The sequence below is a fragment of the Centroberyx gerrardi genome, chromosome 24 (assembly GCF_048128805.1).
Source record: "Centroberyx gerrardi isolate f3 chromosome 24, fCenGer3.hap1.cur.20231027, whole genome shotgun sequence".
In the NCBI taxonomy this organism is placed as follows: Eukaryota; Metazoa; Chordata; class Actinopteri; order Beryciformes; family Berycidae; genus Centroberyx; species Centroberyx gerrardi.
In genome coordinates this window covers 4,968,145-4,981,923 of record NC_136020.1, presented here as the reverse complement: position 1 = coordinate 4,981,923, position 13,779 = coordinate 4,968,145, and the positions used below count along the sequence as shown (strand labels likewise).

The following is a 13,779-nucleotide window of genomic DNA, read 5'->3' as shown; positions in this document are numbered from 1 at the left end:
TCATGTCACAGTTCCCATTTGATAGGATTTTGACCCAGGGAGCCAAAGATTTTTGTTGATTTAGTATTGAATTAATGCAGTATTGAACTGTCCAAATAGGCTGAACCAGAGGCTTGTATAGGAGGGGAGAAGTTCTATTGATGTTGTTGCAATTCCTACTGGTTGCCAATAGAGGTTGATAAAGGTCATAGATTACTTAATGGCCCTTTAAACTCATTCCTTATTCCTCATTTTGCTGGGGACCCCTGGAACCCACTCAAAGACCCCTGGAAGTCCCTGGGCCGCATTTGAGAACCACTGGAGTAAAGCGGAAACGTCAATAAAAAAGTAAGCTTTAAAAATAGAAAAAGGAAAGTGTGTGTATGTTTACATGTCGGTGCCTTTAACCCATATGTGTGCCTTCTCCCTGTGTCTGGGGTCTTATCAGGGTGTGCGCTAGCCTGGGTTATGTATTATTATTATTATCATGGCAGTCCGACAGCTTTCATAATCACGGCATAATAAATCTATAACACCTGACAGCCATGACCATTACCCACCATTGTTTTAACACAACACATTATGTAATGGTCTGCATCAGCATCTGGCTCTTTTACTGCCCGACTACTTGACATGAAAAACGCAGTCAGCCTCCTTGACTTCTAAATCCCTCTCTCCTCTTGCGCTCCTTGCATATAGATTGAACATTAAGATACTAAGTTGCGGCCTTGTAAGGCAACAAGGACAAGAAATTATGTTATGCCTTACTCGTATCAAAGGCACGGTAAATAAGTAAATTCAGCTACAGTGGAGGACACAAGATTTCTTGAACCAATTTAGCGCAACAGATGTTGCAGATGTTAGCAGACAAGTGCTTTCAGAAAGCCTTTGAAAACAACTCTGACTAAGGTTTATTTCCACCCCGGTCTTCTGTGTGCCATGGCACAACTGGTGCTAAATCTAGTTAAATAAACATTTTGGGATATCTGGCTCTCTGCACCAAGCAAAAGAGAGTTAAAATAACAAATAAGTGTCTGATTTGTGGGGGGAAACTTAAGAATCACTGGTAGTTACACTATGCACCACTACAGATACAGCAAATAAAGATTTTGTACTGATTTTATGCCAGAGGGCCCATCTCACACACTTTGCAAAAGTTTGGTATGGATATTTTTGGAAAACATCTGTAGCCTCATCAGATCAGCCAAATCTGTCAAAATGTTTAAAACCTGTTTTTATTCACTTTGTCTGGCGTGTTCTTTATGCTCTATTGCTCTTATTCCATGTTTCCCTTTTCTCTGTTTTGTAAAGCACTTTGGCAGAAACTGACTTGACTAGCCTACTAAATGTGACTGAAAGCTGCCCTGCCATCCTGACTGTGCATACTATGCATCCCAAGCCAAATCCAGTCCATTTCTGGTAGATCACCAGGAGAAAACAAAGGCTGTCTCTGATGTTATCAGGTTATCTCCACATAAACACATTTGTTCAGTATAGGCTACTCACTCAGACCCGCCCTCCACCCACACAAACACACACACACACACACACACACACACACACACACACACACACACACACACACACACACACAGACATCATGTAACGGTCAGAAGAAATGGGAAGCTAAATATATAAGCAGGAGGGGGGGCAGTCGGTATATGATTAAAGTTTTAATAGCATTAATTACATGCTGGTGTCTGGTTAGACACAGAGCACAGAGACTCTATTTTGGGCCCCAGTGTATGATCAACACTCTTCTATTTGTAGGAATGTCCTTCTTGTCATTACAGAAAGATTATTTGGCACACAATAACCTAAAATATCTTTATCGTTGCATTTTGGTTGAAGGATGCTCTTTCCATCATTATTTTGTTTTGTTGTAACCCAATGAGGAGACCTAGGGATGTGCTGGACTTCCAAAGTAACTTACATCAACCCCTATTGGTCCGTGGAGAGCTTTTCAACTGTATTAAACACAGAATATATGAAATTAAACTGTATCATGTCACATCTTTACTGCACGGGTGTCAATTCACTAACCTCCCAGCTATGGCAAAGTCCTGCATCTAATATCGTTTACCACCAAAACTTCACCAATTTCCCCTTTGAAGTTTATCAAAATATTATTTTCATTTCAGCAAGTAAAGTGTTTTGCATCTGCTTCTTCAGGTTTGCTCTTAATATTAATATTAAAATAAAATCACACTGGCTTATATCGCCAATATTTCTGGGAACAAGTGGAACAATGACCTACAAGATATTATTATTTGGTCAGTGTGATAAATTATTAGATGTAGGTCACCAAACTATCTGGTCTATCTGGCTAAGCTGGTCCTGAATGCTCCTCTGATATGATTTTATTTTTTAGATATGGCTTCCAAATAGATTTGTGTCAGTTTTGCTTCATCTTTGACATCCATCATGATGATAAAGATCTGCAAGATCAAATTTGGACTCACTTATAGGCTAAGAGTTGTTTTGGTGTTGTCCAAGGCTTTTGAGGGTGGGAGGGACGTGTGTGCGTGTGTGTGTGTGTGTGTGTGTGTGTGCGTGTGTGTGTGTGTGTGTGTGTGTGTGTGTCTCGGGGTGGGGGGATGTCTCAGGGGTACGAGCCTTTAAAAGAGGCTGGAATCCACTGCAGTGTTGTTCGGATTCACAAGTGATGCGGCTGTGTTGCTGCGCGCGCCAGGCATGGACTGCTAAAATACCGTGGATTTCTTTTTTTTTTAACCAGTTCACTCTCCATGCATCCATGCGCAGCCCGGTGAGCGCCCCGTACGCGTTGGAATAATCCAGAAAAATTTGGCAACTAAAGTCTCCGTTGGTAACGGTTACGCACGGAGAGGAGCCGGGCACCATGCGCTTCTCCGGTGCCATCTCTTCAGAGGGCGCCTGCAACTTCACAGACAGAAACTGCACGGAGGGTTTCAATTTAACGCAGCAGCTGGAGACGGGTGCCACCGGGAACGCCAGCGTTGCGCAAAATGAAAGCGACCGATTTGGACGGAACGAGGAGGTCGCCAAGATCGAGATCACGGTCCTGAGCGTCACGTTTCTAGTGGCCGTGGTGGGGAACCTGAGCGTGCTGCTGGCCATGTACAAAACCCGGCGGAAGCCTTCCCGCATGCACCTGTTCATGAAGCACCTGAGCCTGGCGGACCTGGTGGTGGCCTTCTTCCAGGTGCTGCCGCAGCTCTGCTGGGAGATCACCTTCCGCTTCTACGGGCCGGACTTTCTGTGCCGCATCGTGAAGCACCTGCAGATCCTGGGCATGTTCGCCTCCACCTACATGATGGTGATGATGACGCTGGACCGGTACATCGCCATCTGTCACCCGCTGCAGACGCTCCACCAGCCCACGCAGCGCGCCTACGTGATGATCGTGTCCACCTGGGTGTGCAGCCTGGTCCTCAGCACCCCGCAGTACTTCATCTTCTCCCTGAGCGAGGTGCACCCCGGCTCGGCCGTCTATGACTGCTGGGGACACTTCATCCAGCCGTGGGGCGTACGCGCGTACATCACCTGGATCACGGCGGGGATCTTCCTCGTGCCCGTGGCCGTTCTCGTCCTGTGCTACGGCTTCATCTGCCGCACAATCTGGAGGAACCTCAAATGCAAGACTCAAAGGAAGAGTGTGGGCGCGGTCGCCGAGGCCACCAAAGACGGGCTGCTGGGGAGGAATTCGGTCAGCAGCGTCAGCACCATCTCCCGGGCCAAATTACGCACGGTGAAGATGACTTTCGTGATCGTCCTGGCGTACGTAGTGTGCTGGGCGCCGTTCTTCACCGTGCAGATGTGGTCAGTGTGGGATGAGACCTTCTCTTGGGACGGTAAGTCACCTGCTTTGACCGCTCTGACTTTGAAATCCCCTATCCAGACAGTTGTTACGCACACGTATAAAACATTACCAGGCTGCCATCATTTCATTAACATTTACACAAAGTTACTCAAACTAATTTAATGAAAATCAGTTTTGTCCATTTAGGTTAGTTAGGAGTTTTTTCTATTTGTATTTTATCCACTGCAAGAGACTTGTGTTGTGCCTTTAAAGAAAGTGACCTTTTCATTGATGTTATTTTTTAATAGTTGTGACTAATTTGGCAATGGAATCCGTTATAAATTAATTACCATGCAGCATATCATTTGATTAATTTGATTAATTCCACTCAGCCATAAGGAACCTTTATGCATGAGGAAATTAACTTCTTGGTAGCAAGTAAATCTCTATTTTTCCTGTGTGATTCAAACCCTGTCATTTGTTGTCCCAGCAGGAGAGCTGCTTCCTGGGCATGAAATATTGACTATTCAGAGTAGTGTTAGACTGATTTATTGGTTTGCTGATTTATGGGGCCAATAATGGCCTGTTATTCAAAATCAGATATGGCCCAGTCAGTGTTGTCCGCCTCTGATATGATAGAGGTTCCTGCCTGACCACAGCTACATAAAACTGATCTGCAAAACCTGCACATTTTATTTATTCATTTAACTTTTAATAATGTTTTTGTAAAGTGATTCTTCATTAAAAGGTGGAATCCCAGAGTTTCCCCTGCAATTGAACAGGTGTGATGCCTTAGAAAGTATTTAATTGGTTTTCAGTGGAGAGTTTGTGTCACTTGATAATCTAAATGCTGTTTCAGAGGCTTTTCCACCTTGACGAGAAAAAACCTCTGGGTGACACATTGAATACTTGTATTTGTTGGAATTTTTTGGCATGAAAATGGTCAGATTTAAACATACTGAATATCGGCATATGCTATCAACTGTTTCAATCCTAAAAACATCAGTATCATCCTTTGAAATCTCATATCAGTCAAATCCTAGTTCAGATTGTGGGGCACAGGTTAGATCCTTGCCTATCATAAAACTGTCCAACTTAACAGAGTTTCTCTAGCGTTGGAAAGATAGATAGCAACAAACTGCTGGGTGAGAATAAATATTTGGCTGGTAGGTCAGTGACTCGGAGAACTTTCGTGGCACAACTCCCTTGAGAGAATGTGTAAACACCTCAGATGAGATACAGAGCGTGCCTCGCAGCCCCCTCACCCCTCTCCCCTCTCTCTTTCCCTTCCTGTTTCCCTCTAGACTCTGAGAACACGGTGGTGACCCTCTCGGCGCTGCTGGCCAGTCTCAACAGCTGCTGCAACCCCTGGATCTACATGATCTTCAGCGGTCATCTCCTGTCAGACTTTGCGCACTGCCTCCCCTGTTGCCGCAGGCTGCGGAACAAGTTCGGCCACCAGGACTCGGACAGCAGCATCCGCAGGACCACGCTCCTGTCCCGCCTGCAGGGCCCGCGCCTGTCTGAGCCGTTCAGAGACCTCAACCCCCCCGGGCCCAGAAACTGCCCGTCGATCCCGTCGGCGTCCTGACCCGCCGGCGCCAGAAACACTATCCATGTGCGTCTGGTTAGATACCGCGCCGCAGCTACTGTATGAGGCTACCAGGAACGAGGCCGGCTCTGCTTGTTCGCTTATGGAGTTTGTAGTACTGAGGGAGGGCATGATCCCATCTGAGGGTGCCATCACACCTACAGTCGATTTTCTTTGGTTCGAACCACGGTGGAAAAGTTTACTTTGTTGCATTTTTTGTATTTGGTTCGTTTAGGTTCACACTTTACAAGGGAACCAGGGCTTGAAATCAAAAGTCACATGGACTCACAAGTAGCTTGTTTATTGGTTCATTTGTAGTTTTGGTAACTTGCCATCCTAACAGGTTAAAGATTTTGGCATCAGAGGGAGTCAAAACAAATCTGATTCCCATTCCTGTAACTTGAGCTAAGCATGATGGACTTGTCTGCGCTCTTTGCTGTATTTTCCCTTCTCTGGTCTTCATACCAGTGAAAAACACATGAAGAAAAAGCAGAATATGAGCATCAGTCCAGACTGCAGTTTGCCCTCAGTTCATTTTGTTATGCTCGGCTTTCCCTGTATGAGGAACTGCTGGTTATCAGATGTCAACATCCATCTCCTTATACCCATAAACCCTTGCATTTTGGGGTCGTTTCCTGTAGTTGGTTAGGATACGTTCTCACTCCTAACAAACTGCACCAGGTCTTGAATTTTCAGACGTCTCTGTGCCGTTATTTTGGTGCTACCCGAGTTCAATTGGCATCATTCCAGAGTTCAGATAAACTGCTCCAAACATGCTTGGTGTGAATGCGCCCTGACACAGTGGATGTTATATAGAATGTGACATCTAAAATATGAATGTTCACTCATGCAGGACCATCTGTGAACAAACATGGTTTACATTTTGGCATGGATGTGCACAGTCCTAGCATAATGGAAACAGAAGTATGGCACCAATATAACTGACTATTGGACTTGGGTCTTCTGTGCTACACATAGTACGTGTTTTTATGAGTATCTGCAATGTTTGAGACAAGTTTACAAGTTTGGGGCTATTTCCTAGAGATTTTACCCTAAACTATTACTATGTTATTAAATTGTCAATGGTATGGTGAGGGCACCCTAATTCTCAGTCATGACACACACACACACACACACACACACACCTGTCACTGCACAGTCACTGCGATTTTAAAGGTACAATTCAAAATTTATCTCGAGCAGCAGTGTCACACATAGCTTCGGTGGCCTGAGGGATTTGAATATCAGGAAATGTAATTATTTTTATAGTCATATTAAAGTCATATTAAAGCTAATGGGGTAAACAGTGAGCTTATTCTTTACCAACAAATGGATATTATCATTAATTACATTAGCCATTAAATGGTAGAAAGTAATAAGGATTGCACATTCAATATGGCAATCATGTTTCTGGTAATTGCAATTGCACTTTGTTTAATATTGGATGACTGTAATTGTGTAATTTTTTTACATTAAGTCTAAGAATATACCTGACATGTATAATGGCACACACATCAACATTGACACACACAAACACACACACACACACACACACACACACACACACACCTCATTTTCCTCTTACTCATATTAACAGCACCATTCTCATTCCTGCACCCCCGCTCCCCAAGGCTAGCCTGTTGTTGTGTCTGAGTCTATTATCCCTTTGGGCTGTTAGCTTGTGTATGGACTCATTCTCAGCCCATTCCCAGACTTCTGTATTGCTGTTGTAAACCTGTTTTATCCTAACTATGAAACTCAATGTGTATATAGTCATTTGAAAAAATTATGTCATATTGTTCTATGATGTATTGCATACAGTGTAAAGAAAGAGAAATGCAATTAATTGTATCCTCGCATGAGTGGGTTTTGCTCCAAATTTATGTTTGCATGTAGAGAAACACATCTTATATATATTACAGATCCTCCAGGTGACGTAACGCGCCCTCTGGCAGCCATATTGGAGGTTCTCTGCTCTTGGGCAACAGCGGCTGTGAACAGCTGGTTGTGTTTCTAAACGCACAACTTGGCCATTTCAACAGAATTGAATAGATATGATTAATTTCTGTGCAGCTTTTGACTAGGAACTCAGCAGTTTGATATTGATACATCTGATTGATTTTGTGTTTAGATAATGTTAGCTAGTTCGCAGTAGAAGCTAGCGTTAGTAGTCGCATGTTAACATTAACATTGGTTGCTTTGGTAAATTAGCCTGCTAGTTAGCTAGCTAATAAAGCCAAAAACCAACCGTTTGTTCAGGTTAACTGAGCTGACTCTTCTCAAACTAGAACATTCAAGAAGATTCCAACTAAGGAGCTTCTTGCTGTGAGGTGACACTCAATACATTTCCTCAGTACAGCATGAAGCTAGGATTCCCTAATAAGTCTCTGAACAGCCACAGCCAGGCCTGTGTGTCTCAGAGATATTTACCTAGAGTAACTGAACTCTTTATATCTTGGCTTTACCCACCTCATACTAAAACCGCATCCATATGGGGGTTTTCCCTTTCACTTACACTGGGAAACAAGACTCGCTGGGAAAAGATCCCTGCCATCTGGACGCAGAATGGCAAGTGTGGGATGCAAGACGTATTCTGGGTTTAGGACGCATCCTCTTCATCTCCGGCTGAGGAGCTCAAGACAATAAGACATAAACCGGCTCATCCTGATCTGGCTGAAATGAGAAGGGAAATCAAAAGCTGCCAGAGCTGCAATCGCAAAGTAATGTGTGGGATAGAGCGGAGACAGCAGAGAGGTTGACGGGTGCCGGAATCTCAATTTGTCGACGCAGTGATGTGCTATAAATGCTATCAAGGCCACTGCAATAATCAGACGCTGGGAGATTTGCATGGTGGAGGCTATTATGTAACACACACACGCACACACACACATTTCATAATGTGTTTGAGTTGGGTATAGGGAAACGGAGAGCCTGCAGGCTGAATTGAATCCCAGGCTGAATTCGAGAGAGTTAGGGAGGTGGTGATGAAGGGGGCAATAATTTCCTGTACGAACTGACTTGATTAGTTTGAAAGTTCAACAAGTTCCCCATGGCCTCGCTTAACCCTGTCACACCAGGTGGATGTTGGTAATGTGTGTGTGTCTGTATGTGTGTGTGTGTAAGGTCAGGGCCACATTCCCCTGACATGTGTTTTGTCTGCTTCCTTTGGTGTGAATCTAAACAGAAAAACACATGGCTCACAGTGACACACAGCAGATTTACATCAGCACTTCAGCATGCCTGATCTGGACTTTGGGGAGATCCAGCTTGACTCAGGTATCTTAGGAGTTGATGTGAAACAGCTGAGAGGACAGGGAGACACTACACAGTGACACTACACCCACAAATTGCATTTACACACCATAAACATATAATTGGACCCGGCAACCCCTGCTGCCCTTGATCCCAAACGTGACCCAGCTCTTGGGGTGCAGCAATCCGCAGTAATTTCATCAATCAGTTCGCTGTGTAATATAATTCCCAGGTTGAAAGTGAAAATAATGACAATTGGCAATGCTGCATTTAATTAAAAAAATGGGAGAAACAACCAGCGCAATACTTTTCCCTATCCTGTCACGACCCAGAATACAGAAGGCACTGCGGGTGCAGTTTTTAACCTTACATTATGACTACCCAAATCGAATAAAGGCTTTTAGTCTGATTTATTCAGTGCCTTGGATCTGTTTTATTCCCACATGATTACCAGAGGACGCTTTATTTTATCCAGAGAGCACCCAACCCCTGCAATAATTAACATTAGAAGCTATGAAGCACTCCAGCCTCCTATCTGTTTTAAAGCGATTTTCAATTTTGAATCAAGCACCTTGGCTGCAGGGGGACACTTTGGTAAAGAGCTGAATGAGCCCCCAGGTCCCAAATGAGGCATATCAGGAAGGGGAAATACATTGTTTTAGACAGGAAGCGCAGATGAATGCGGCAGCGGAGAGGCCCGGCGTCTTTAAAATGGAAAAGCTTTCATCGTAAAGACCTTGGGTGGAGTCTCATCCTGTGCCAAGGATTTAAGTGGCCTCTATCTTACTATATATCACTCCTTTTCCTTCATTTGCATCGAGTCTGTCTACCCGTCTCGTCACACACACACACCCACCCATTCTCCCTCCCTCTTGGCTTTTTTTTCATCCACTTCCACATCCTCCTTCCTCCAATTCACTCAGATTGTGTTATGTAAAAAGTGGGCTCGGTTTTGGCATCACTTTTCACCTGGTGCTGCGTGAATAAGGAAGACGCTCTGGCCAACACAAATACGTTTGCCCCAACGAGAGGAGCGATCACACCTACGGTTGCTTTTCTTTGGTCTGAATCATAGCGGAAAAGTTCACTTTGTTGCATTTTTGTATTTGGTTCATTTAGGTTCACACTGCACAGTTACAAGCAAACCAGGGCTTGTAAACAAAAGTCACATGGACTCATGCTGCAAGGAGTCCTTTGAGACATGCTTGTGATAAAGCGCTATATAAATAAACATGGCTTGATTTGACTAGAGATTTGGGTGGCTTCTTCCTTCTCTCTGTGTCCTTATACTCATAAACCCTTGTGTTTTGGGGTGGTTTCATGTAGTTGGTTTGGATTACGTTCACTTCTAATGAACCACACCACAGTTCTCTTGTTAGAGGACAGAGACTCGCATTTTCAAGCATCTCGGTGCCGTTATTTGGTTGTTCTCACCTGGCCAAAATGAACCGAACTAAAGGAGGAAACACTCCAGAGAGTTCAAATAAACTGCCTCAAACATGTCTTGGCGTGAACTTGAACTTGGCCTGAACGCACCTTTTAAAATACTACAAGAGCAGTAGAAAAAAGAATGCTCAGGCTCTCCTTTTTTGTGCGAAAAAGTTACAAAAGTTATTTTTCTATCGCTACCCTACATGTTTGAGCGTAGGTGCTTTCATCAGGGGTGTCGCCATATAGGTGCCTTCATCAAAAGATACCCGTCAATGAAGGCCCAAACGCATAGAGTGGCAATAGAAAAAAAAGGCTTTTCTTTCAATGGTCTTTTTATTAAACAATCAGTTATAAATGGAACAACAAGAGTCCACGGGGAATGCATTTTCTGTCTTATATCAACCCGACACAACAAACCCATATACATACACCCACCCAAACATACACACAAGGCTGACCATAAGAGATTGGAAGTGTATTAAAAAAAAAAAAAAAAAAAGACATAAGAAATATTTTAAAGGATACACATAAAGGAACACTATTTAAACATAATCATAATGTTAGCAAAGGTTGATACATGAATAAGTATTAATAATAAATATACTAGCAACAATACTGTACACTTCAGAGAATACTTTAAAAAATAATTAAACAATAAAAGTAATAACAATAATAAAATAGATAAAGGGGGGGGGGGGGGGGGGATTATCCATTTTTCCAGATTTTAGTGGTGGGATTATCCAACAATGCTAGAAAGGGGTTCCACACCTTGTAGAATTTTTTTCTCTGACCCTCTATTGGTGTAACAAATTTTCTCAAGGTTCATCCATCTTCCATTTTAGCAGGATAGCTCGCCTGGCCAACAAAGAGGCAAAAGCCAGGACACCCAGCTTTGTTCTGGGTAAATCCAATTCAGGAGGGGCAATATCAAAAATGGCTGTCAAGGGGTTTGGGTCAATGTGGTGGTGAAGGGATTCAGAAATGGTTTTAAAAACTCCACTAAGGAAGGACACGACCAATACATGTGAAGGAGTGAGGCAGGGGCACTTTTACATTTCATGTAGGATCAACATCAGGGTATATTCGAGCTAATTTGGTCTTGGACATGTGAATACGATGGACTACTTTAAATTGTAAGAGTGCATGGCATGCACACATAGAGGAAGCGTGTATTTGAGAGAGGATCGAGTAAAAAAAAAAAAAGGCTTTTTAAACTTGTGCCTCGACTTCTTTCATCAGGTACTTTTTTTAGCATTGGACTCAAATGAGCACTTTTTTTTTTGCATACTACAGACTTTAATTTGAAGCATAAAGCAAGAACGCACTCTGGTATCCTCTTTCATCCTAGTAGAAGGGTACAAAGGCCATTTTGAGACCGAGGTCAAACACACACACTCCCACAACCAGCAGATTTCATTCACTGTTGAAATACTACAAGAATAACACTCAAAATGTCCCAAATGTGCAAATAAAGTGCTTCCAAATGTTTCCCCGCAGTGTGTTTGTCCGGACGGGAAGTGCTTTCCCTATCTCAGCGCTCAGGCCCGGGTTACAAACACACACTCAAGGCTTTAGCTAGTCAGCTCATACCATTAAAAACAGTATACCATACACATCGCTCGTCAAGTAATGTAAAGCTTCATCTAAACACACGCATGGGAACACACATGCAATTAGAGCAACAGTGCCGGGTTTTACGACAGCTTAAATTACACAGATAAAGTAAGATATATGAGATGTGTACACATAACGCATGGGCTTACAGTGCAAAGCCGTATATTGAGGATATTAAAATGCCAAAAAGTTTCAGATAGCAGCAATTCTTTGGGAGATTGTTTTCATGTCCGACGGGCAATCGGAAAAACAACTCGCTGAGATTGAGTAAGAGTCTCACATCTGGTAGACATATTGATGAATGTGTTTTGAGTGGGTGTGTGTGTGTGCGCACATGTATGTGTCAATGTGAGTTTATATGACAAATCTCTCATCTGTGAGTTTCTTGTAAAACAGTGACTGGCAGGGGAGTAGATAATCTGAACCAGCGTTGCCTGTGGAAATGCCAAAAGGGCAAAAGTCATATTAAATCACAGTATCCTCACACTGAACTTTCTCTTGAATGTCATTTAAAGATGTTAAGTATCTTTCAATTTGACCATTTTCATGCCAAAAATCCCTTGAAAGTTACAAATATTCATTGTTTTCTCCAGAATTGTATTCTTGTCAGGGTGGAAAAGCTTCTGAAACAGCCTTTAGACCATCATGGGACACTAAAACTCTCCATTGAAACCCAGGATATAAATAATAATTAAGGGATTCCCATGATCTTTTGATTGTGTTTTTATTGTATTATATTTTGTATGTCAAAGTTATTATTTTGTCTCCCATCAAGGACCACAAAGAAGATAAAGTCCCTGTGCTATCCTCTGAGGACAAATATACATGACTTGCTTTTTATTATCTGTTTTTAAAATCATATCAGAGGTGGATAATGCAATATCCTAATTTCTAACCAAATAACAATATCGTATATCGATTTAACCCTTCCAAGCATGTAAAAGAAACCACTGGAAAACCCAATCCAGAATGTTAGCTATGCCAATCGATCAATCATTCAGAACAATCCGTTATAGGAACTTTATCTGACAGTAATTATGCGGTCTAGGGGAAAGATGCCCGCATAATCGGATCAGACCAAGGTGATTTGCGGTGACTACATCCTGTGTGGGCGCCAAACACTAAAAGGGCAAGTCTGTGGCTTCATTGAGGGTGTTCGTCATCTTCAGTAATTCGCTCACAGCAAGCAGGCTCTTTACAGATGTAGATGTTACATAAAGCTCACATCTGTCGTGACCTCACAGCTCCTCCAAGGTGCATGAATCAAAAAGAACCAAAGGAATGGAGAAGATTCAGCTACTCTCGGAGAATAATTGACTGAACTTTAGCATTAAAGGGGAAATCCACTCTTGGATCCTCTTACACTGTTAGATCTCACCAATCTGTGATTATCAGTACATTCCAAGAGTTATTTTATGATGAATTTATCTGCTTCTGTTAATGATTTCCCACGTTTCCCAGAATGCCTTTTGACAACAAATGACAAAATGGACCCAGAAATCCAAGGTACAATAGCTTTTGGACAGTGTTGAAGAGTTTTAAGATGGATTTTCTTTCCTTTAAAAACCAACATGTTTCAGCTGTAATAGCCTTCGGCAGGGTTCAGGGTTCACATGAACATCGTCTCTCAGAGAATGGCCCACACCATAGCAGCCGCCACACACAGATTCCACCGCAGCCACAATCCTTTAGAGGTTCAAGACCTCAAATGTCTTGCTTTATTAGAAATGTCATCTTTGGATTCCCACCTCAATGTATCCCCTATCTGAATAGCCTCTTTTCTCATCTTTGGGGAGGATTGTGAAATATTAGATGTTTCCACAGCAAAACAATATGCCCCCTACTCTTTCATGAAGTCAAGAAACTGAACAGAGTGCAATAGCGAACTTCTCGTAGGAGTAAACAGACAAGTCATACATCAAAACGGCACCAAAAAATGTGCAGGAGCATTGCAGTTTAGGGAGAGATACTTCATCATTATAATGGGGTGGCTTCTCCCCAAGAAATGCCTTCGATGGTGGATCTGTGAGGTTCAGCATGGGAGAAAATAGAAAGAAGAGAGAGGGGGAGGATGCTTATTCTCTGCTACTGAACACCAGAACAAGGGGAGAGGCTGGTGTGGTGAGAAATC

At 42.9% G+C, this 13,779-nt stretch overlaps 1 pseudogene; it reads left to right on the top strand.

The window, feature by feature from the left end:
- The first annotated feature begins 2,839 nt into the window (after positions 1 to 2,839).
- On the top strand, positions 2,840 to 5,351 carry LOC139923283 (arg8-vasotocin receptor pseudogene; annotated as a pseudogene).
- The last annotated feature ends 8,428 nt before the right edge of the window (positions 5,352 to 13,779 follow it).